The 25,123-nt window shown below is 38.8% G+C and overlaps 1 long non-coding RNA gene across 1 annotated transcript; it reads right to left on the bottom strand.

Moving 5' to 3' along the window:
* Positions 1 to 4,037: 4,037 nt before the first annotated feature.
* Positions 4,038 to 23,003, bottom strand: LOC103659624. The gene is made up of 3 exons (XR_567560.1): positions 22,916 to 23,003; positions 22,415 to 22,612; positions 4,038 to 4,649 (listed from the first exon to the last, which is right to left on the bottom strand). It is a non-coding gene; the product is annotated as an uncharacterized LOC103659624 (long non-coding RNA).
* Between the last annotated feature and the right edge of the window lie 2,120 nt (positions 23,004 to 25,123).

Genomic DNA, 25,123 nt, shown 5'->3' with positions numbered 1-25,123 from the left:
AAAAGCTCAATCCAAAAAAGCTGGTCCAATCAGACCAGCTGAATCCAAAAGGAGACACAGGGTGCCTATGGGTGAGTAGGGCTCCGACAGAATAATGTCAGCCAATGACTAAACAGAAAACATCCATTCATTACATATTCAACTCATGCATTCAACAAATATTTATTAAGCATGTCTGGTTTAGGTGCCAGGGATACAGTCTGGACAAACGACACAAAAATTCTTCCTCTTAGATCTTGCATTCTGGTGGATGGGACAGGCAATAAACACAATAAATAAGTAAATCAAAGAGTGTATTAGAGAGTGGTAAGTGATGGATAAAAATTATGCAGGAAAGGGGACTAGAAAGCGTGAAGGGTAGGGTACAGTTTTTAATCATAGGACTAGGAAAGGCTTCACTGAGGGGTAGTCTTTGAGCCAAGGCTTGAAGGAGATGAAGCCCTGACCCTGTGGTAAAGAAGACACACATAGCTGAAGCTGAGGAAACCAGCTGGTAGTGGGGTGATCACAAAGCAGACAATGAAAGAATAGCAAAATCAGGCAATGCTGAGAGCGAGCATTCAAAATCCGTGTGGAAGATTTTTAACAACAAAGTGATCAGGGCATTGCCCCATATGGACTAGACCAGAGCCTTTGCTAATGGGGTCTCACTATCTATCTATCGAACTATCTATCTTTCTATCTATGCTCTTTTAAGTAAACTCTATACTACATGCGGGGCTCAAACTCACACCCCAGGATTAAGAGTCACATGCTCTATGGACTGAGCCAACCATGCACCTTCCCAAATATATATTTTTTTGTTTTGTTTTGGGGTTTTTTTGTACTGTTTTGTTTTTCTTTTCTTTATTTTAACATATAATGTATTATTTATTTCAGGGGTACAGGTCTGTGATTCATCAGTCTTACACAATACACAGCGCTCATCACAACACATACCCTCCCCAATGTCCATCACCCAGCCACCCCATCCCTCCCACCTGTATTGTTTTGTTTTGTTTTAGGTTTTTGTTTTTGTTTAGTTTTCATACAATCTATATTTTTTTATTAGTTTCAGAGGTAGAATTTAGCGATTCATCAGTTGCATATAACACCCAGTGCTCCTTACATCAAGTGCCCTCCTTAATGCCCATCACCCAATTATCCCATCCCCCTACCCACCTCCCTTCCAGCAACCCTCGGTTTTTTAAAACACTCCCCAGGTGATTGGGATGTTCATCAGGATGAGAAGCCCTGCTCTAAAGAAAAGATTCACCAACTGATGCCTTTGGGTTCCAAACACCCTTCAAACTTTGTGTTCCAGAAAGCCCAACCCAGTGTGCATCCCTTGGTTGTACAATTTTTCTGTTATTCCCGGGAAGCCTGATAGCCACAGCTGAGATTTCAGTTTTTCTAATTTGCATATGTATTCTTTACAAACCAAAGGAATAAGAACCAAATCCCAACCCTATTCCCTGAGGGCACGGGTCTGAGTTTCCGTATCTTGCAATCCACAATTGCCTAACATACCACAGTCAAAAAGCTAAGAGATGGTGGTGCTGAAACTGTAGCCCTGGGTTACTATTCTCCATGTTGCAACTCTCACCTTTAGGGACAGAACAAAAACGGAAATGAGGGGGTATTTCTTTAACATTTCAATACCAATATTTGAAAAATTGCCAAAATGTTATATTTAAAAATCTAAAGGTGTGTAACATTTGTTTTAGGAATGTACATGTAATACGTTATTGAATTTTTAAGAAAAATATTTAATGATTTTATTTAAAAAATAGTTTGAGGACTCAATTTATCAGTTTTTACATTTGACATTGTAATTTAAAGCTCAAATTTTCTCTCTTTCACTAAGGAAGTTAAAAAGACCTGTTTTTGTTTTTGTTTTTAATATGCTTTCACAGTCCTGAAGTTATATAAATAACATTTTTAAGGTTTGTTGTTGTTTTTGTTGGTCTTGAGCACCTGTTAGTTCATCTAGGCCAATGTATTTGGAATCCTTTATACAACAGAACTTTTTCCAAGGCCAACATAGTTTGCATTCACTTGTGTCACGTAGGTTTTCATTTCCCCCAGCATACTTTCACAAAATGTTTTTGGTAAACAAGCCAAAGGAAAGAGTAAAAAGTAGCATTTGATTTTTTGTAAAATCAGCAAAAGCCTTTCCTAACGAAACTGAATTCTTTTTCTATTGTCGAGTCATAAACTTTTAAAGCTGGAAGAGACTCCCATCTATTCCAACATCTTCATGTTCCTGCAACCCGGAGAAGTAAAGCAACATACCTGACTCTAGGGTTAGTTAACAAAACATCAAAGACTAGAATTTAGGCTTCCTGACAGAGATTAGTTAAAATAAGCTGAAAGCATTTGAATATTTTCAGGATCGTCTGTCTGTGTGTAAGTAGACGGGGTGCATAATTTAGGCATAACACAGAAGTTTACCTCTTAAGCAATCAGTAGTGCTTTAAAACTATTAGAAATAATAGAAAATGAAATAAAATTTCAGACTAAGGAAAGATTCTAATTTCAGCAATTTACTGTCACTCTTAATTAACATAAGCTTTGTAATAGAGATTAGCAAAGGAGGCTAAGTTAAAAGCAAATTACTTAGGTAAATTGTTTTTTAAATGCTTCTAGCAACATATAATACATTACATAATAAAATACAGTAAATCAACTATGCCAATTTTTATAGTTCTCTCCAATAAATTTTCTTCCAATAAGTACCATTAAATGTCACTATATTTTATTCTCAAATAGGTGTTCCTGAGTCAGAACTCTGCTTGCAAGTACCAAAGCCAATTTCAACTGAATTGGGATGAAGGGGTGATAGATTTTCTGGAACAATACTGTAGATTTTCTGGAATAAGAGTGAGGTAGCTGAAGCACACTAAAGAAAGATTTACATTTCTGGATATTCGAGTAGGCAGTTAGCTAGGTTCTAAAAAGATACTTGGAGGCCAACAACTAGGAAACCATGGCTAGCACTTCACAAGAAGCCAGATCAAACCAGACGGGCCCAAGATGGTGGGAAACATGACAGGAAACCCCTGCCCAAATAAGGAAGAAAAAGTACAGAAACCTTGCTTCCAAGAAATCCCAGCCCCAAGAAATGAATATTCCACCTGCTAATTCATAACCTTCAGTGAAAGATAGAATCCCAACTCCCAGGGTATGCAGCTCTCTCTCTCGAGCTTGCTGTCTCTCACATCTCCAAAGTGTACTTTTGCTTTAGTAAACTTTTCCATTTGTGTTCCTCATCTGCTGCATTGTGTGTCTGTCCTTGAATTCTTTCTCATGACAAGACCAAGAACCTTCTTGGTTCTTTGGGATGAGCTGGGTTGAGTCCTCAGGACCTGGTGGGGGGGGGGCTCCCCAGTTCACCTGGCAACACGGGGATCTCAGAGACCAGAGCAGAGAGCCAAGCAAAGTCAGCATCTTCCTCAGCCCCTTCTTTGAAACCTGTTTCTCTGTGACTTGCCTTCGATCTGTCCAAAAGCAAACTAGTCTGTTCTGGACTATGTGGAGAAGAGCCCCAAGTGGCACTGGGTGGATAGCCTCGCCCTTACAGATAGTTCTTGTAGAAAACTATCAGGAGCAGCTGAGATTTTGGGTCACATGAATGTTCAAACATTGTGAACAGAACAGGTTTGGCCTATGGGGTAAAGGGCTGGGCATCATCATGGGCAGCTCCCTTTAGGGGAGGAAGTCTCCTCCTAAGAAGATTGGGGCATTACCAGGAAAAGGAAGAAAGAATACCAGGCCAACAAAATAATAGGTATTCACTGCAAAATGTGTGCTTCCCTAAAGCTCAAACTAGAAAGATGATTTTTATGAAATTTTTTTACCTACTCAAATATTAAAATTGTAATGTAAATTACTTCAAGTCTCATCATTTTGTATTAAAAACCTATACTCAAGTACCCTTTTTCTGGTTTGTTGATGCTTTTTTAAAACCTTAGCCTAGAAAAATCCTTCAGTTTATTCATGATTATGGTAGGAAAATACAATTTTGCTTGATCAGAACATTTTACTTATTACTCGCATTAGAAGTCGAAAAAATTTAGAACTAAAAATATTTTATTCAAAGCTGAAGAGGTAAAAGCACTTGATTGTCAAATTCAATCAGCATAGTGAAATAGGTCTCATTTACAGAGTATTAGTTAAGTTACAGAGAGTTCTTTAGTTTCTGTCACATGGTATTTCAATATGGGGCTAGGTCCTAGTTATTAGTAAGACAGAAAAGAATGTTAAAAACAAGCTTGGTCCAAGTCATAAGTTTTACTTTGTTTTTCTAATGTGCTCCAGTCATCAGCCAGAATACAAAGGTCAAGAACATTTACCTCAGTCATCAAGCAATGTATTCTGCTCTACGCTACAATCAGAGGCCATAGACTAAAGCCTTCCCTCCTAGCTTCAATTCTCTTGGGGTCAGAAACAGCTCTCTTGTTTATCTACACTTAAAAAAAAAAAAATCCTATGTTCTTGAACAAAACAGGGACAGACCACATTTAAAAATAATCTCCACCCATTGTCAGGCTCCCTCCACTCTGTCACTGTCTCCAGCGGCCCTGGAGAGGTGTGTGAAACTCTTCTGTGACTCCAGCTGCTGAATGGAAGCTCAGGAAAAGTCCCATTGCATCAAGTCGGAGGAGGCACTGCCAACACAAAAGCAAAGAATTGATTTGGTTGTGGGATAAAGTGGAAAATGGAAAGAATTGCCTTTTGTATCAGTCCAACTTTTCCTCTCCTTCTGAATAAAACATCATTATGTAACAAAGAGCCTTTAAACAATTTCTTTCTTTTATAAATTGGCAATTTGACAAACACAGATTGTGTCATCCTGGGTTAGAGCCACTTCTTAGGGTGTGGAGTTACTTGATTCCGGCACTGTGGGTCAGTGTACTCAAAACATGTGACACCAGCTAGGTCCGTGGCTCACAATATTATCTGAACTTTAGGCAAAAAAAGGAAAGCTTGTTTCCCTTTGGAAACTTGAAGAAAGGGAACCACGGAGCGGGCCCTAGTTGATGCTTTTATTCCAAAACCTTAACTTCTGTATACAAATTATGCAAATAAACCAAGAAATATATTCTATCATCATTCTTAAAGGGGGAAAAATTATAGTCTAGACTTCTCCACTTAAATGATGGCAGATTTGGGGCAAGAGCTGTCGCTGCTCAGCTTACCCTCCCAAAAGACAATCCTAGATGTCACATCTGTACAGAAATTGTGCCTAGATCCTTCTGAGGAAGAGTATCCTATGCGGAACGGCATTTGAAGATTGTGTTCCTGGTTGTATCCAGCTGTGCCATTTTAATATCATACGACCAACTTATAAGCATTTTACTTGGAAAAAAAGGTGAGAGTGAACAGAAACATGGGAAAAGATGTTCAATGATTAATTTGTTCATGAAATAAGAATGCAGTGCCAGCACTGCTTTAGGGACCTGCGAACAATGACGAGGACACTGTGAGTTTGCTCTTGGTCTGATTGGGAGATAGGAAATCACCCAAACACTCCAAGCAACATGGTACATACTAGAGTTGTCATTAAATTCTATGCAAAATGCTATCAACAGTCAGAGGAGTCACTGCCAATGTTTCTAGTGAAGACTTCATGGGGGCTTTGATGCTTAAACTGAGGCTCTCAGAATCAGCACTGTCTAGACTGGGAGAAGGGAGAAGAAGCAGAAGAGTGTATACAGTGTCTGTGAGGCTCTGAAAAAAACACGTCCGTGGAGGAGAAATTCAAGTATTCTTGCTGTGGCTGCATGGGCAGAGAGAGGATCATTTAAGGCATGGAAATATGGGCTGGGGGGTAGAAAATTCAATAGCCTGTGAAGCCACGTAGGTAATGTAAATGACTGAAGAAGGCTAGCAGGTCTGGGTACAAATGCATTTGCTGTGAGTGCCTGAGCAGATGGCTCCCTAGAGGACACAAAACCTCTAAAAACTATTGCATGGAATTATACTTACCTTTCCAAATGTGAGAGATTGCCTCTTTCCATAGCCTTGCCAAGATGAGCATTTCAAGTAATATTTTTCATTCATTAAACAAATATTTACTAAGTGCCTTCTATTGTGAGCTATTTGTATTAAGAATTGAGAATACAGCAGTGAATAAAACAAAAATTCCTATTGTCATGAAACTTACATTCTAGTGAGGGGGACACAGACAAAATAGATAAAGAAGTAAAAGGTGTAGCTGTCAGATAAATGCCACGGAGAAAAAAAAAGAGGGACAACCTATAGAGAATGGGAGATAGGTTGGATTTGAGATATTATAATCAGGAAAACCTCACCAAGGTAGCCATTAAACAAAGACCAGAGGATGTGAAAGAGGGAGCAATGAAGACATCTATAGGAAAAGCATTTCAAGCAGAGGAAACCACAAATCAAAGGCCCCCGAGGTGAGATCACACCTGCCTGGGAAGGGTGGTTAAGGGGAATGGGGATAGAGGGGCTTTTGTTCTGAGCAAATTGAAAAAGCTTTCAGTGGTTTTCAGCAGAGGAGTGATAGGTGGGCTTTGTATTTTTAAAGATTCACTCTGGCTGCTGTGTGCAGAGCTGAATGCCTTAGGGGAAGAGTAGAAGCAGAGGTGAGAGGTGGGAGGTGAAAGCTACTGCTCAGGACAGAGGGTGGCTTGGCCTAGGCAGGGGGCAGCAGGAGAGGCAGGAAGTGGTTGGATTCTGGTTATATGTTAAAGGCAGAGCACCAGGACTTCCTGACAGATTGGCTGTGGGGTGTCAGAGAAAAAGAGGGATCCAGGGATAACTATGGTGTTTTTGGTCTAAGCGATTAGAACAATAGCATTCCACAAACCGTGGGGAAAACTGTGGGGTAAACAGTTTGCGCTGGGGGGATGGGAAAGGAGGCTTAATGATTAGGTTTTGGAACTGTTACTTTAAGATAGTTATCAGACAATAAGAATAGATTTAGAATAAGCAGCTGGATTTGAGTCCGGAGTTAAAGGAAGAGGTCTGAACTAGAAATACACATTTGGAATTTGTTGGTGTAACCTCTCCAGCTAGTGAGGTTAGAGAAAAACCAGGGGAGTGTGTTATCCTGGAAATCAAGTAAAAGAGTTTCAAAAAGGAGGGAGTGATTGGGGTGCAGTCGGTTGAGTGTCCAACTTTCAGTTTCAGCTCAGGTCCTGATAAATCAGGACTGTGAGATGAGCCTGGCACCAGGCTCCGCGCTGAGAGTGGAGTCTGCTTGAGTTTCTCTCTTCCTCACCCTCTGCCCCTTCACCCCACCTCTCTCTCTCATAAATAAATCTTAAAAAAAAAAAAAAAAAGAGGGAGTGATCAATTTTGTCAAATGCTACTAATAGGGCAAGTTTATTAGTGGGGGTTCCCTGAGAAACAGAACCAATAGGATGGATGGATATATAGGCAGATAGATATTGTATTACATCTAATGTTGGGGGGGAAATGTCAGTCCTTTGTTCTATTCAGGCCTTTAAATAAATGGATGAGACCCACACACATTATGGAGGGCAATACGCTTTATTCAAAGTCCACCAGTTTATTTATTTATGTATCTATCTACCTATTTATTTTAGTCTCCATGCTCAAGAGTCATATGCTCAATGACTGAGTCAGTCAGTCACCCCGAAAATCTACCAATTTAAATGTAAATCTCATCCTAGAACACTTTCACCAAACATTCAGAAAAATGTTTGACCAAATAGCTAGGCACTGTAGCCCAGCAAAGTTGACACGTAAAATTCACTGTCACAGCAAGTGAGATAAATCTGAGAAATGGCTATTGCATTTAGCCACATGGAGGTTATTGACAACCTTAGGAAGCAGTTTTGATGAAATGGTGGGAGGAGAAAGCTTGACTGAAAGGAGTTCTCAAGAAAATGAGAGAAGGTCCTCTTCTGGTACAAACCAAAAATTCCAAGTACTTCTGGGTGCATAGGACCTGGGGGAAAGAAAACACAGCGAACTATAAGCCCCTGGGGCAGACTGACTTGAAGTTGGCTGCCAGCACCCAGAGAGCAAGTCTACAGGCAAGATGGACAACTAATGGAAAGCAGCTCTCTCATGAAGCTGGAGATCTAGAAGGGGTAACAGTGGTCCCAGGTCACTAGTGGGGTATTTGGCTCCACGCAGAAGAGGAGCTTTCAAAAAACACATCCTCAATTTATTAATATCAACTAAATGAGAGTTATTAATCACTAGGTATAAAAAATACATAAGCAAGCAAATTTTGAGCATATCAGAAACAATAAACATCAGATCTATCACCAGGAGTTTCAGATATTGGACTTAGCAAACAAAGAATATTTAAAAAATTATAAAATGTTTAAAGAAATAAAAGATGAACGAGTAGTAAGAGGCTCTCCTGTAAGACCAGGCATATTTGAAAACAAACCAATAAGGCTTTTAGAAATAAAAGAAAATAGAATTGTTAAACAATCTTTTTTTTTTTTAAGATTTTATTTATTTATTCAACAGAGATAGAGACAGCCAGCGAGAGAGGGAACACAAGCAGGGGGAGTGGGAGAGGAAGAAGCAAGCTCATAGCAGAGGAGCCTGATGTGGGGCTCGATCCCATAATGCTGGGATCACGCCCTGAGCCGAAGGCAGACGCTTAACCGCTGTGCCACCCAGGCACCCCTGTTAAACAATCTTGATTGGTTAAAACACCTATTAGGCACAGCCAAATAAAAATATTGATAAATTAGATGCCAGATCTGAAAAAAATGATAGAGAATGCAGTACAGAAGATAAGCAGATGGCAAATATGAAAGATTAACAGCTATGGAGATAGTTGTATGAGGTTACTAGGGAAAGAGAGAGAGAAAACCCATTTGCTCCCTATGCCTAGCACCAAGCAGGCAAGCAGAAGATAAAACCCACATAGTTCATAGACACTAGCATTGAGCCACAAAATTTTAGATTGATCTGATTTATATTTCCTTTTTGTGGGGAAGTTGCAAGGAGGTTGAGAAAATGGCAGAGCCAACAGAAGTTCCTCATCCCAGTTACCAGTGATAAATGAGATGGTAAACTGTAGAACCACTTACAATGCGCATGTTTTAAGAAAGGACTACAGTCTTCCTGTACACCTGATCTTGCCATGTGACATCAGAATTGTCTTGTGGGCAGTTTTTTCTTCTATGCCTACGAACATAATTAAGTGTCTATCTATTTATAAAAACCAAAATTCAAAGAATTCTTTCAAGCTATTATCTTGCTTTCCCCTTCCATTCAGTGACAAATTTCTTGGGGAAAAAAATCAACTAGACTTGAAATGATTATTTGTTTGCTATTCATTCATTACTTCTGCCTCCCCACTTAACCAACTGAAATAGTTCTTTCAAAGTTAACAATGACTACTTATCATATTCAATGAATTTTCTTCCTCTTTCTCCTTTCTGTAGTACTTGATACTGTTAAGCACTCATTTCCTTCTTTTAATCAACATACATTTACTTAGTTTTTACTAATCTCTAACCTAGGCCCTGGAGACAAATGGATCAAATGTCAAGTGGTTTACTGTCTACTTTTCAAAGAAGACAAGTGCACAGTGAAGTGAAATAAAACACTAAAGGAGAAAGTGCAACCACAAATGAGGGAGTGTTCATTTCCACCTGAGGGGAGTCAGGACAAGCTTCACATCTGAGTCTTCTTGGAAGAACGTGTGTTGCCAGGTGAATGGACGAAGACTATGGTGTCATTTGAGGCAGAGAAAGCAAGTGAACAAAGGTATAGAGGCATAAAGCATCCAGGTATGTTGCTGGGACCACAAATAGCTCAATGTACTTAGGGAAAAACATCCAACATTGGCATTAAAGCTCGAATGACAGGGGATGAAAAATCATGGAAGGCTTTGAACCCATTCAAAGGAGCATGGACTTTATCTCATGGGCACTAAGGGGGGTGCTAAAGGGATTCTTTTGTTCTCTTCCTCTTCCTCTCCCCTCCCCTCCCCCTCTCCCTTCATCATCATCTTCTCCTTCCCCTCCTCCTCCTCCTCCTCCTCCTCCTCCTCCTTCTTCTTCTTCTTCTTTCTTCTTCTTCTTTCTGTATTTGCAATTTAGAAATAACCCTCTTACAGGAGATAGACCCTGGATCAGAAGGTTGTAAAGCTGGAGGAAGGAGATCATTTAGGAAACTTTTCAGTTCTGAGTGAGAGAGGGTGGGGATCTAAACTAAGATGGGTCAGGCAGGTGTGAGAGATTGTGAGCTGAGTGCATGACAGTCCCATCAGGAGAGTGAGGAGCAGGTTTTAAGAAGATGCTCTCAGAGCTGAGGAGTGTGGGCTGGTTGGCATCCCAAAAGATGTCTACTCCAGTTGATGACCATGTATGACTTTCTGGCCCTCTTGTTTTTATAATACTGATTGTTTTCCTCTTTATAAAATACCCAACTTTCATTGCAGATGATTTGAAACATCTTGTAAAGTAAGAAAAGCCACCAGATCTGATATAATATCTACATCCGATAATCTAGATATTATAAAACATTTTAAAAGTGTGAGCTATGCATATATGTACATTCTTCAAAAACTGTTTAGTATCCTATATAGAATGTTATATCCTGCTTCTAAAATGTAATTCTATACTAAAAGCACTATTGTGCATGAGATAATCTTTGAATATATCACTTCAATGATTGCAGTGTTTTATCCTATAAATGAACTATATTTACCTACTGATGAACATTAAGATTGGCTTCTGTTTTGCTATCAGATATAATGTTGTGATGAACATCTTTGCACATAACATTAGATTACTCTGATTATTTCCTGTAGAAATTCCTGGGGGACCCTGGGTGGCTCAGTCAGTTAAGCATCTGTCTTCAGCTCAGGTCATGATCCCAGGGTCCTGGGGTTGAGTCCCACATCAGGCTCCCTGCTGGGTGGAGAGCCTGCTTCTCCCTCTCCCTCTGCTGCTCTTTCTGCTTGTGCTCTCTCTCTCCCTGTCAAATAAATAAAATTTTTAAAAAATTCCTGGAAGTGAAATTACAGTGTTAGATTTATGAACAATAATAAAGTCTCTTGATACATATTGACAAACTGTTTTTCAAATACGCTGTCCCAATTGATGTTCCCATTAGCTCGGAGAATTGTATTAATTTTTTTTTTCTTTTCTAAGTGTACAGACAAAGGTTTCTTCTTTTAATTTGCATTTCCAGAATTAGAAGTTAATATATTTATTATAAATTTGTATTTTCTTATTTTGTGAATTGTTCCTTCGTGTTCTTTGACTATTTTTTTATTAGGATTTTTTTCTTGAGTTGTATTAGTTCTCTTTCTTTTTTTTTAAGATTTCATTTATTTATTTATTTTAGAGAGGGGGTCATGAGAAGCAGAGGGAGAAGGATAAGCACAATCCATGCTGAGCACAGACCCTCATGGGCTCAGTTCCCCAACCCTGAGATCATGACTTGAGGCAAAATCAAGACTTGGATGCTTAACCGACTGAGTCACCCAGGCGCCCCTAGTTCTTCATATATTAAGTATATTGATCTTTTTGTCTGACATGCTTTTTTTATGAATATTTACATATGTAGTTTAAGAATTATTTTATAGCTATATGTATTTATTTTTTCCTTTGGAACCTTTGCTTTCCTCTCAAACACTTCTTTTTTGGTGTCTGTGATACTGTTTTATCCTATTTCTTGTTTTTTGGTCTATTTCTCTATGATATCTAGCTGGCATTTCTTCCTTCTTCAAATAGAGACATTTGTCATGGTCTTTGGACTTTTTCGTTCATTGTCCTTACACTCAGAAAGCTCATCTATTCCAAATGTTTCAGTCTTTATAAATATCGACTCTCTTTGTCTAAGCAGTTTTCTGAATAATATATGTACATAGCATCAAATTCAAAAGTACAAAATAATATACAGTGAAAAATAAGTCTCTTTTTCTCCCAGATCCCCAGCCTTTTTATTTCTCTCCTAAGAGGCAACCACTATTACAATTTCTTGTGGAGCCATCTAAGAATATCCTATGCATTTACAAATATTCATACGAATATGAGCAAGCTACATACACTGTTCTACATATTACTATTTTCACTTCACAATAGATTTTGGAGATCTTTGCCTACCAGTACACATGAGACAGCATTGTATTTCATGTGAATATATCATAACATTTCAAACCAGTATTCTAATGCTAAGTAAACATTTCGTCTCCTTCAAATCTACTACAATCGATTATAAACATTATTTTGTACTTATAGGATAAGTACTTAGGACTAGAATTGCTAGATAAAAAAGTATGTATATTTTTTATTTTAATTAATTGTTGTAAAATTTCCTTTCATTTGGTTGTACCAATTTACAGCCCTGCTGTCAATGCTTGGTAATTGTGTTATAAAATTTGGGGGGTTTTGCCAGTCTGATAGGTGAGATCATCTCATTGTAGTGTATAATTAGGTGAGGATTGCTGTCTTTTTTATACATCTGAGAGAGATCTGTATTTCCTTTTTAGTAAACTATTTTTGATGTCCTTTTCCCCTTTCACTCCTATTTTGCATTGAATAGTTGGTCTTTTTTCTTAGTAATTCATAGAAATTTGTTTCTTACATATGTTGTATATATTATGCCTTAGTTTTTACATAGGATGATTTTGTTGTGTTTTATGTTCTGCAGAACTTCTGTAGTTATTATGTAAACAAATATACCATTTCTTATAGTTTCTGAGTTTGTGATATACTTGGAAAGGTCTTCCCATACTGTTATTATTTAAGACAAAATTTTCCAATGTTTATTCTTACACAGAGTTATTTTTAAATCTAGATTTTTGATCTATCTGGAATTTATTTACATGCAAAGTGTAAGGTAGGAATACAAAAAAAATTTTTTTTTACTAAGTGCTATCCACTCTCTGCAACACCGTTTGTTGAATGATTTTACTTTCCTTCCCAATTTGAAGTGCTATTTTTATCACCTTATTAGGTTTTGCAGTCCATTTCTGGATATTTTATTATGTTATATTGATGAATGTGCTCCAACCTATTTTAATTATGATAGTTTTATATTATATAGTAGGCAGTCCCTTTTCACGTCTCTGTTTTGAATTTTTCCTGGCTATCTTTGTTTATGTATTTTTACATACGAACTTTAGAATCAGCTTGTCGAGTTCTAAATTTTAAGAATTCTTACTGTTACGCTGATTGCAGTCAGTTAAATTTACAGATGAATTTGGGAAGAATCAACATCTTTATGATGCAGAGTCTTCCAATCCAAGAACATGTATGTTTTTTACTTGTTCAGGTCTTCTTTTGTGTCCTTCAGTAGTGCTTGTCTTTTATAAATGGTGAACATTTATTTTAAAGTTTATTCTCATATTTCATCTTTTTGTTCTAACATCTGCGATGTCTGTACAAATCACTTTTAAATTGATATCTCTACTTCAAAGTCTTTTAGAAGCACCACACATATATGTCTGGCTATATTTTAGATAGTTCCATTTGAAAGTTCTGCTGTTTTTATTTTATTTTATTTTATTTTATTTATTTTTTTAAGTAGACTCCATGCCCTGCATGAAGCCCAATGTGGGGCTTGAACTCATGACCCTGAGATCAAGACCTGAGCTGAAATCAAGAGTCAGATGCTTAACCAACTGAGTCACCCAGGCACCCCTGCTGTTACTTTAAACTCAACAAGGTCCAAATTTGAATTATCATTCTCCACTAGCCAAAGTGCAATCTGTCTTCTTCAGTTTTGTATCTTACCAGTGCCTGGTATAGGGCCATGTGCCTGCACATAGTAGGCTTATATATGTCTTCTGAGTTGAAACACTTGGATGTATGCCTTCTCTCTCTCTTTTCCTCTATTTCTCTCTCTCTGCTACATACACACACACATACTGAGGATGTGATACATCACTTGTAGAGCCTAGTGCAAAGGAGAAGGAGGAGGAGGAGGAAGAGAAGGAGGAGGAGGAGAAGAAAAAGGAAAGGAAGACGAAGAAGGAGAGGAAGACGAAGAAGAAGAAAAGAAGGAGAAGAAAAGAAGGAGAAGAAGAAGAGGAAGAGCCCCTGGTTAAAAAACTAGGAAAAAGTGTTATTAAATGTACTAAAATATAAAGACACATATATATATATGTATCCTCTTCCTTGACAACTTCTTATCTGATGATTTTAGTGTCTAATTAATGATCATTTCCTGATCACTATTACATTTGAGGTAACAAAATGGTATTCTTTCACCTTTAGACAACAAAAATAAGAAAAACTAAATGAAACTTTAAGAAGCTCCAATAACAAAAATGCATTGTCCTTCCTGAAGAGAACGGGAAATTGGCACTCAGGTTTAAACCCAGAACTGAGATTTCGGGTAGAAAAGCAAAGAAAAGCCTGTGAGGTAAGAAACATACCAGGAAGGGGTCTCTTTCTTCTGAGAGCTGTCTGTGCATGTCAGCAAGAATAATAGCCATTTCCTGCTAAACTAAAGCTGTGCTCTTGAACGGTTGGAAGTCCTTGGGCAAATAAAAAAAAGTAAGGACTTGGGACAACAGTCAGCAAACTCTCACCCATGGGCCAAGTCTGGCCCACAGCCTGCTTTTATAAATAAAGTTATATTGAAATAAAGTTATGATCATTTGTTTACATTGCTTATGCTGCTTTCTCACTATCACACCACATTTGAGTCATTCTAACAGATGGAATACCCCACAAAGCCTAAAATATTTACTCTCTGGTCCTTGACAGAAAAAGTTTGCAGACCCCTGGTAAAGACTCTTTGCAAATGTGTGTTTGGTAAGATGTGACATTTTCCCAGGCTTATAAGTAGAAGCCCCAAGCCAGTGAAGAATGACATACTCAGCTGAGAAGATGAAGGCCCGTCAATGAGAAGCAATAAAATCGATGGCTTTGCACTGGCTCTGGTGCCAGTCTGCCTGAGTTCAAATTATGATTCTATCACTTATTAGCTGTGTGACCTTAGACAAGATTCTGTGCCTTTGTTTGTCGTATAATGTAACCTACCTCATAGGATTGTTGTGAAGATTAAGTTAACACATACAAATCTGGACTTCCATCTGGTACACGGTAAGGCTCACTAACAGCTATTATTTTTTTTTTTTTTTTTTTAAGATTATTTATTTATTTATTCGACAGAGATAGAGACAGCCAGCGAGAGAGGGAACACAAGCAGGGGGAGTGGGAGAGGAAGAAGCAGGCTCATAGCAGAGGAGCCTGATGCGGGGCTCGATCCCAGATCGCCGGGATCACGCCCTGAGCCGAAGGCAGACGCTTAACCGCTGTGCCACCCAGGCGCCCCACTAACAGCTATTATTATGTTAAGCAATACTGACATAATTTTGTGTTTCCTAAAGCATTTAAGACCAAAAAATGGAGACATATTTATTGCATTAGCGCTCTGATAATCGAGATAAAATGGAATATGTCTGACCATGGCCCAGGTGTAAGGAGAAATTGTGATGTATTTGGAAGACCATAAGCCGAGATCTGTCTGGTTCTGGATAGGTAAGAGGACAACCACCAAATGTCATCTAATCTCGGAAGCAGAAGGAAAACTACAAATTCCATAAGTGAGTGTTTATTTGTATTGCGAAGGTAATGTGAGACTGTAATACTTAGTAATGCTTTTGATCTTTTTCAAAAAATTATCATTTGCTAATTTAAATAGTATCTGATATTTGGTTGAAATCACTGGATGAGTCCAGGTTTCTGTTTATAAAGCTAAAACTATGAAATTTAAATATAACTATAAAAATTAAAATCCATTAATTGTTTGTGGGTATTACTGGCTTTAAAACATTAGAAAAATATTTCCTATGATTTAATATGATAGATGTGCTAATCCTCTGTTGCTTTTGCCTTACTCATTAACCTAAAATGTGCTACACTCTGTGCAGTACAGGATTCTGTTAACTGATTTATTTATGTGTGTGTATGTGTAATTGCATTTGACCTTTTATGACTATAAAATGTTTTTTAAAGAGCTAAAAGCACTTTACATACGTACTGCATCAATTAATTTCAAAACTACATTCTAATGTGGGGAGAGAATTTATGGCTTTTATTTCCATTTAAAAATTTTAAAAATGCAAATTAACACCTTGTTCTTCTTTCTAGTTTCCAAACCATGCTGGCAGCTATTAATGCCTGTAATCAGCTCTGAGCTAGAGTGGGTACCAACCCTATCTAATTGATAAGGAAGCCAAGGCTCTCAAGGATTAAGGGATTTACTGGAGGTTGTGAAACTGTGTAGTGAGTCCTGGAATCCAGAGCTGGGTCCTCCACCATCTCCTTTTTAAAAGTCAAATTTGGGTAGAATTCTCTCTTTGAATCTCATTATCTTACAGGATCTTTCCTTCCAAGGTCTGTCACTCCAGTCCACATGTGAATCGGTTTTAGAGTCAGGAATAAGTTCAGATCTGCTGACTCTCAAACTGAGGTACTTGTCACAGCTTTACAAGTATGTTATCAAGCAAAAAGATGGGTTTATTTTCCATTTCTAAATCTGAACAACTATGGCTATACACACAAACCATATACACAGTTAACTATATTACTCTCTAGGAATTTTTAATCCCATAGAAAATTCATGTATACTCAAAAAGAACTCGTACGTTAGGGAGATTTTTACATGGAAAGTTTGTGAAAAGCACAACTCTGAACTGAGAGACAAAGGGCCTCTTCATGAGTATAATAAATAAGAGACCTGCCACCTGCTTAATATTTTCCTGTTCATCCTTTTCCTAAGTAATATGAATTTGGAGTCCACTGTTTGCCTAGAAACTCTTCAGTGAAGCCTGAAGGATGAAAATGCTGGACATTTTAAACGCAGCAAAAATATGTCCACGGTGGCTGGATATTTAAGTTGGTGTGTGTGACTAGAAAGGAGATAGTTGTTTTCTCATTTGACATTGCCTCACTGCCCCCCCCCCACTACCTACAAATGCTGGTTCCACAGGAAATTAAGGTCCTGAGGTATGCTGTAGCAAGCCATTTATTATTGAACATTTTCAATAAAATGGCTCATAGAAGAGTAAAATAAAATCCTTGAGGGCAAGGATTTCCTTTGTGTTTGTTGCACTTTGATGTACCTACTTTATTTATTTACCTGTTATATGTAAAACAACTGGAGCCCCCAAAACAATGGAATTCAATATGGGATGCAATCCATCTGGGAACAGCCTCAGCTGAAGAGCTGGTCTATCCACTGACCACACTGGAAGACACAAGGGGAAGTTCCAACTATTCAGCAAACTTAGCTTCCAGTTGGGTTAGAGCCCAGCTCTTACTTAACCTATGCAATCATTGCAGTGAAGTTCAGAAGAATGATCTGAACTAAACAACTAAGAAAGTTCTATATTTTTCTACACCTAAAAGGAGAGACAGAGAGCGAGAAAGAAATTATTTCAGGGTTCAGTTTCTTCCAAAACGCTTCAAAGGCTTCACATCCCTCTCAAAATCACCGTCAAGGCCTCTCTAACTTTGGGCTCCCTAGATACAGACACTAAGGTGGAGAGTTGTATCTGGAAAGTTTATTGGGGAGTGATCTCAGGAAATATACCTGTAAGGAAGAAATGCCGAGAAAAAAGCTGAACTGCGGTTGGTTACATATGAGGTCTCAGCCAATTTGAAGGGGAAGTCTAAGCTGGGTGCTCCAAGCTGACAGAAGAGGCCTTGGCCTAGCCATTATATTCCCACATTAGCCAGTCATTAGTCAGGGGCTGCTCCCTACAAGGAGTGCAGATTTGGGGAAGGTTACCAAGGGTAAGGACCAAGGGTTACTAAGGGTAAGGACCATGGAAAGACACACCACGAGCCCACTGGCAGTAGCTAGGGGTGGGTGCATCAACCCAGAAAAGAAGGGTTGGATAGAGGGCCATTGCCTCCACTATAAGTCCCTACATGATGTGACCTCTTCGTATCACTGATCTCATGTCTTCTCTAGCTGCACTGGCCTCCTTACTAGGTCCTGAAACTGCCAGGCACGCTGCCCTCTCAGGACCTTTGTTCTTCTTCTTCTTGTTTCCTCTATCTGGAACACTTTTAAGGTGATCAGTTGTTTTGGTTTGCCTGAGCTGGGACCTTCCTGGTTTTAGCACAGGAAGGCCTACAACCTGGGAACCCTCTTGGTCCCAGCCAGGCTGCAATTGTTGGTCACCTAAACTTCTTCCAGATGATGAGGGAGCAGAAGGTTGGCTGAAGACAAAGCATAAGCTGACACCCCGCAACCTCCCCCTACCCCCTACTTCTGGGTGGGATATGTGATGTTCCTCCAGGAAGTTCCTAGCTATCTTCATGTTAATGCCTTGCTAGAGGGAAAAACAACCTTAACTTGACAGTGGCAAGGCTTCCAGTATCCTGTGAGTCTTCTTTAACATATGAAAGTACTTTCTCAACCTCCCTTTTTCCTTACCTCCCCCAACTCCATAGTATATAATCAGCCACCCCTCATAACCTGGGGCCGCAGCTCTTTCTGCCCACGAGTCATGTCTCCGTGCTTTAATAAACCACCATTTTGCACCAAAGACGTCTCAAGAATGTCTCAAGAATTCTTTCTTGGTTGTGGGCTCTGGACTCCACCGCACCAAACCTCGCCTGTATTCCAAAACCACATCACAGATTCCACATGCTTTACTCCTTCACCTCCATCAAGTCTTTGCTTAGATTGCATCTTCTCTGACTATCCTGTTTAAAATTGTACCCTCTTACCCCCACACACATGCTCTCAATTCCCTTTCCCTGCATTTATTTTTTTCTTGTGGCACTTAATATCTTCTAATATGCTATCCACTTCTTTGTTTTATTTAGTGTAAGAACACAAATCCCATGATGACGGTTTTTGGCACACAGTAGGCACTTGATGAAATAAATAAATAGTTCTGGTATTTTATAGAAAGCATATAGCTCCTGGTTTGTATGCAACATATGCTATCCTTTAATGATTAGTTAAAAATATTTCAGATTGTAATCATTTATTGTTAATTATTTGGCAATTATGCTGGTAAAAGGTCAAATTGATCACAGAATCATTTCTTTGGTAAGCGAATGGAGAAAGGATTTTAAATGAAATCATTCTACTTCGTGCTTGATGGTAATGACATGCTATTTTTACATTTTGTGAAATAACAGATTACTTATTTAGAATTTGCAACTTGAAAAAATAGGCTGGAAAAAAAATGGGGCAATCTGACTGACAGCATTGGCCAGCGTGAAACGAATACCTGGTAAAAGCCATTTCCTACACACATCTGTATAAGCAAATGTTTACACTGGACACAGGACAGCTCGAGACTAAAATTCCAGCAGCCACAAAGTCAAAGCATTAGCTTTTGCTTTCTCATCAGTGTTTCATATTTTTTTTTTGAAAGAAGGGCAGAAGAAGAAAAAGGGGTATTGTTTGTAGAGATAAATATATATTTGTACTTGATAGAAAATTTTTTAGAAAATATAATATTCAAACACATATTTTCATTTCTATAAAATGTAACAGATGCTTTGACTCTTATTTTTGAGAACTTCGTCCAACCATAGTTCTGTCTGCTCCACAAAGAGTGAAATATAAGAAATATGAAATGATCTCTCATAATATTTTAATTGAACTTTTTTGCTTTCAGTTTTAGTAGACAATTAATATTCCTTCAAACTCCTTATCAGCCAACTTTGGATATGGGCAAATAACTATTATTCTCAAGCCCATGAAGAATTTTTAAAACCAAAATGTAGAAAGTTATCCTTTAATTTTATTTCTGAAATATTTTATCCTAAGAAAATACAGTAAATGAAACCCAACTGAACATAGCCTCAAGATAGGAATTATGCATTTAGCTTTCCATTATTTATTCAAGGAGTCATATACCATGTCATTGAGTTAAAATAGATCCTGTATCCTTGTTCTGTTTACAAAACAATAGAAAGAGTTAATTCACCTAGGTTCTTTACCTGAAAAAGCCCATGATTGTAACATATAGCCAGGAGGCTCACTTTGCTAATCAAACTTTTGCCTCCTAATATCGAAAAGGCAATAAATTCAAATCATGTTTATTGTATCTTTATTGCGATTCTAATAAATTGCAATTCTTCATTGCAGCTCTACTAAAGATGTTCCATTAATAAGTTTACATTCTGGGATGTCTGGGTGGCTCAGTCGGTTGGGTGTGTCTGCCTTCAGCTCAGGTCATGATCCCGGGGTCCTGGGATCAAGTCCCTCTTTGGGCTTCCTGCTCAGTGGGGAGTCTGCTTCTCCCTCTGCCTGCCACTCCCCCTGCTTGTGCTCTCGTTCTCTTTTTCTCTCTCTGACAAATAAATAAATAAAATCTTTAAAAAATAAGTTTACATTCTCTAAAGCTATAAGTTAAACTCCAACATGGACTCAAGTAATAGATGGAATTTTTTTTAATTAAATAAAATTGGTTAAGTACTGTTATGCACTCAATTTAGTCTCTGCCCACCCCCAAGCCACAAATTCATATTTTGAAGTCCTAACTTCCAGTACCTCAGAATATGACTGTATTTGGAGATAGGGCCTTTAGATAGGTGATTAAGTTAAAATGAGGCCTTTAGATGGGACGCCTGGGTGGCTCAGTTGTTAAGCGTCTGCCTTCGGCAGAGGGCGTGATCCTGGGGTCCTGGGATTGAGCCCCACATCGGGCTCCCTGCTGGGAGCCTGCTTCTTCCTCTCCCAATCCCCCTGCTTGTGTTCCCTCTCTCGCTGGCTGTCTCTCTCTCTCTCTGTCAAATAAATAAATAAATCTTTTAATAAATAAAAAAAAATAAAATGAGGCCTTTAGAATAAGCCCTAATCCAACCTGACTGCTGTCCTTATAAGAAAAGGAGATATGGACAAGCAGAGGGACACCAGGGATGTACCAGAACAGAAGAAACACCACGTGAGGACACACGTGTAGGTGAAGGTGGCCATTTGCAAGCCAACATCCTGATCTTGGAGTTCCAGCTTCCAGAACCATGAGAAAATAAATTTCTGTTGTTTAAGTCACCAGTCCCTGGTATTTTGTTATGGCGGCCCTAGCTGACCAATACAATGTACATTTAAAGTATAGTAGTTGTTAACTCTAATTATAACAGTTAAGCCACTTTCCACTTTTTATTTATTTGTTTATTTATTCATTCATTCATTCATTCATTCATTCATTCATTTATTCATATTTATTTTGGAGCCGAATGTGGGGCTTGAACTCATGACCCTGAGATCAAGACTTGAGCTGAGATCAAGGTTAATTGACTGAGCCACCCAGGTGTCCCTACTACTCTTCTAGCCCTTGGTTAAATGCAATTTAAAGTTTTTTGTTTGGTTGGTTGTTTTGTGGACCCTGGCATGGGGGCTGGAAAATTTTTGTTTGCCCCTTGCCTTCACCAAACATCCTTTGTTCCTTCCTTTTATCCATTCTTCCCTCCTTTATGCCTTGCTCTCTGTTTCCCTTCAGTTCTTCCCCTTCCTGTGCTTTTGAAATGACCCACATGCTGCATCCAGATGTCTTTAGATATATGGAAAGGGAAAAAAAATATCATTTTATTTTAAACAGAACAAATAGAGAAGCTGAAAGTTAGGGGGAAATAGATGATACCAGATCTCTTGAAAATAATTGGGGTGGCATTCTTCCTTGTCAAATTCTACGATATTTCGATAGACTTCTAGTTAAATTATCGTTTTTCCTAACTATTTAATGATTTTACATTTCACCACCTTTGAAACCTTCCTCTTATTTTCTTTTCTTTGAAGAAAAAAGTTCTCCCAGTTTTTCTTTTTTCTATAACCTTTCTTTTTTACTTTGAATCTTTCTATTCACATTCTTGACTGATTTTTCTCCATTAGCAATCATGACTTGACAAATAACAGGTACGTAAGAAATGCTTCCTTGATGAATATATAAATATCAAAATACATCCTGCTGTTCTCCACCTCTCACCATCCCACCAGCTGTGGCCCTGCTCTGAGCCTCATCATCTTCTCCTAGGTCCTGGCAGAGGCTCTTCTTTGGTCTCTTGCTTCTGAAGGTCTATTCTCAACACAGCAGCCAGTGACTTCTATTTTATTATTATTTTTTTTTCAAGTGGGGTCCACTCTAGTCTTGAACTCACCGCCCTTAGATCAAGACCTGAGCTGAGATCAAGAGTTGGACACTCAAATGAGTGAGCCACCCAGGTGCCCCTCAGCCAGTGACTTTTAAACTATAAGGTAAATATGTCACTGCCCTATTGAAAGCTTGGCTATGATTCACCATTTACTCAGAATAATACACCAAGACCTTATGATAATCTACAAGGCCCCATGTGACCTGCCCTCACCCTGCATTCTCACCCATCCCTTCCATACTGGCACCTGCTCTTCCTCAAATACCTGTAGGAAAGTCTTATTTTAGGGCCTCTCCCTGTTTCCCACCAACTCCAGAGTTGTACCTTTTCCATTATATTTCTTCCATCTCCATTTTCTTTTTTTCCTGTTCATTACTCACCCTCTGAGGTCCCAGCTGATAAATCCCACAGACCTGTCAGCTCTCATCTTTATTTACTCCCACCTCTTGGACTGTTCTTGGGTCTTCTTGGTAGGCTCCATCTTCTCTTCCTGACCTCAATATTCTGTGTCTTGAGCCTTCTCTTTTCTTCTGTGCGTGTTCTCCAGAACATGAGAGAGAAACTCATCCATTTCATGACTGTAAATACAACATCTGTGTTATGTGCTGAATATTTACAGATTAACGTCTCTAGCCCAAACCTCTCCTCCGCACTCAACACTTGGATATCCAGTTACGAACCTGCCATTCTCTGAACGTCCCCCTTACCATGTCCAACATGCTTTCTCTCAATCCTGGTTGTCTCTTAGCTCTGCAGCTCAGAACAGGGCACCATCACCCACCTAGATGTTTGTGCCAACAACTTGGAAATCATCCTCCATTCTGCCCTCTCCCTATCTATACCCATCCCATCTAGTCTAATAGCAAACCCTGCAATATTACCTCCTTAGTAAATCCTAAACCAATCCACTCTCCACACTTGTTTTCTTCTCCTACTTCTAGGTCTCATTTGTCTCTCTTTGGATGAGAGGTCCCTGCTTCTACTCTTCCTCCCATGTCATGTTCCAGACCTCATCACTTTCCCTTGGACCACTGCCATAGCCTCTTGCCTTCTGGCACCATCTAATCCTTTCCCCACATTGCTGCCAGTTGGGTCTTTTTAACATGTGAGATCCAGAATCTTTAGTATTGCATACAAGGCCTTTTGTAATCTGGTGTTTCTCTGTGTCTCCAAATTTATCTCCCTGTCGCCTGTCACATACACTACACCCTCCCCTGCTTCTATGCTTTTGCTGTGCTGCTCAGGACAACCCCCATTATTCATCTGCCTTACTCTCATTTGCCCTTTAGAAGCTCTGTTCAGATTTTATCCCTTCTAGGAAACCTCCCTTGATTTCTCACATTTAAGTGGCCCTTGGGTTCCCTCTCTAACTTCTGCCATGGCACTTACCACAGAATATTTTCTCTCTCCTGCCAGACTGAGAGATCTGACAGCAGGGATTCGAACTGTGTATAATTGGCACAGAGTCAGTGCTCACTTAATATTTGTCGAATAAATTAACAGATGCATAACATATCTTGAATAAAGTTAGAGAAGTACAGATATCTGGGCACGAAATAAAAAGGCAGCAAAACTGTTAACTCCGGAGAGAATTGTGAAATGGAAGGTCAACTAAGGGAGAATTTTCGTTTTCTGCTTTATGTGTTTAATTAAAAAAAAAAAAAGAAAAACAAAACTGGCCTGTTGTACAGGAGTTATGAGACCAAGAGAGCCTGACATGAGAGTTGTCAAACTGGGGCCTAGCCCTTCTCTAGACTCCCAACAAAGTGAATAACCCCAGACAGACCTCTTAACTGATCTGGGCCTCAGTGTCTCCGTGTAAAATCAGGATTAGCTAAACTAGCTGTTCTTTAAAAATCTTCCCCAACTCTAAAATTCTACTATTTTACAAATGGAATGAATTAACAACTTCAAAGTAGAACTTGGAGTCCCCTTCTTCTGTTTTCGGACAATATTTATCTGCTTTTTGGATGTTAAAAACTAGTCTACAATTCTTCAGGACCCATTTCCTATCTCAGGGTGGCACCACAGCCGATTCCTGAGTTTTCCGTCCACAGGATAGCAAAGAAAGTGTTCATTTGCTGTCTTGGCATGCCTGACTTTTTGGGGGGAAAACAGTCTGAACAACAACATGTTTCTTCTGAGCTGTATTCTCCAAACCAGTATTCCAGGAGATGGAAATAGGTCACCTCAGCGGAGGTCAAGTATATTTGGGAACTTGCTGCATTCGAAAATCCTTTTTGGAAGTGTGCAACCTATTTTGGTCTATTGAAGGCTCAGAGGAGTCTAGGAGTGTAGAAACGTGCTATCCAGTACCTCCCTAAGCAATGGGAATGTGGAACACTTTTATCATGGCACACGCATTCATATTCTGTGGCAATTTGTTATCATGGCCCCAACTTGGGAAACTCTGATTGAGAGCAACCTTTCTACTGTTCCCTTTAGTTCTTGGTCGTTCATAAAGTTCCTTGTATAAGCAACCTGACTTAAGCTAGGACTATTTCATGGCTTGATAAGTGCCCCAGACGATTGCTTGCCAATCAGATCATTAGCTCCACCTAATCCATTTTTCTGTTTTAGACTGTCCAATGTAAGAATTTATTTCTATGGCATTTCTTAAAGCTATATACACACATACCACCTTATAAGACTTCCATTTTACTTTCTTGCTTCTGATTATAGTGGCTGTAACTTTTTCTCTATAACATTTTAAGACACATTTGTATAGCTACATGGTTATAGAAATTTTCCAGCCGATCTGGTTGGCACTTAAGCTTTTCTAAAAAATACATTATCTTCAAAATTGCTTGAATTTCTTGTCCTATCACACCTGAACCATACTTTATTGGTAGTTAGACCACTTAAAGTACAGAAGAATATAATCTTTCCATATCCCTTTGCACATAATAGACGCTATTTGGAGAGGTCGGTTGATCATCATTCTGTTGTCAACAGTACACCCCGAAAATCTGTAAAATGTCTCTCTCATGTTTTATTATCTGGACAGCAGCTTCTCGCCCCTCTTATAAGCAGATCTACTAATGCTTCATCAACTTAAGATCAGAGTTGAGGCCTCAAGCTGAAAAATT

This window comes from Ursus maritimus, unplaced genomic scaffold (genome assembly GCF_017311325.1).
Source record: "Ursus maritimus isolate PB19 unplaced genomic scaffold, ASM1731132v1 scaffold_1, whole genome shotgun sequence".
NCBI classification, from domain to species: domain Eukaryota; kingdom Metazoa; phylum Chordata; class Mammalia; order Carnivora; family Ursidae; genus Ursus; species Ursus maritimus.
This window is presented reverse-complemented; position numbering and strand designations above follow the sequence as displayed.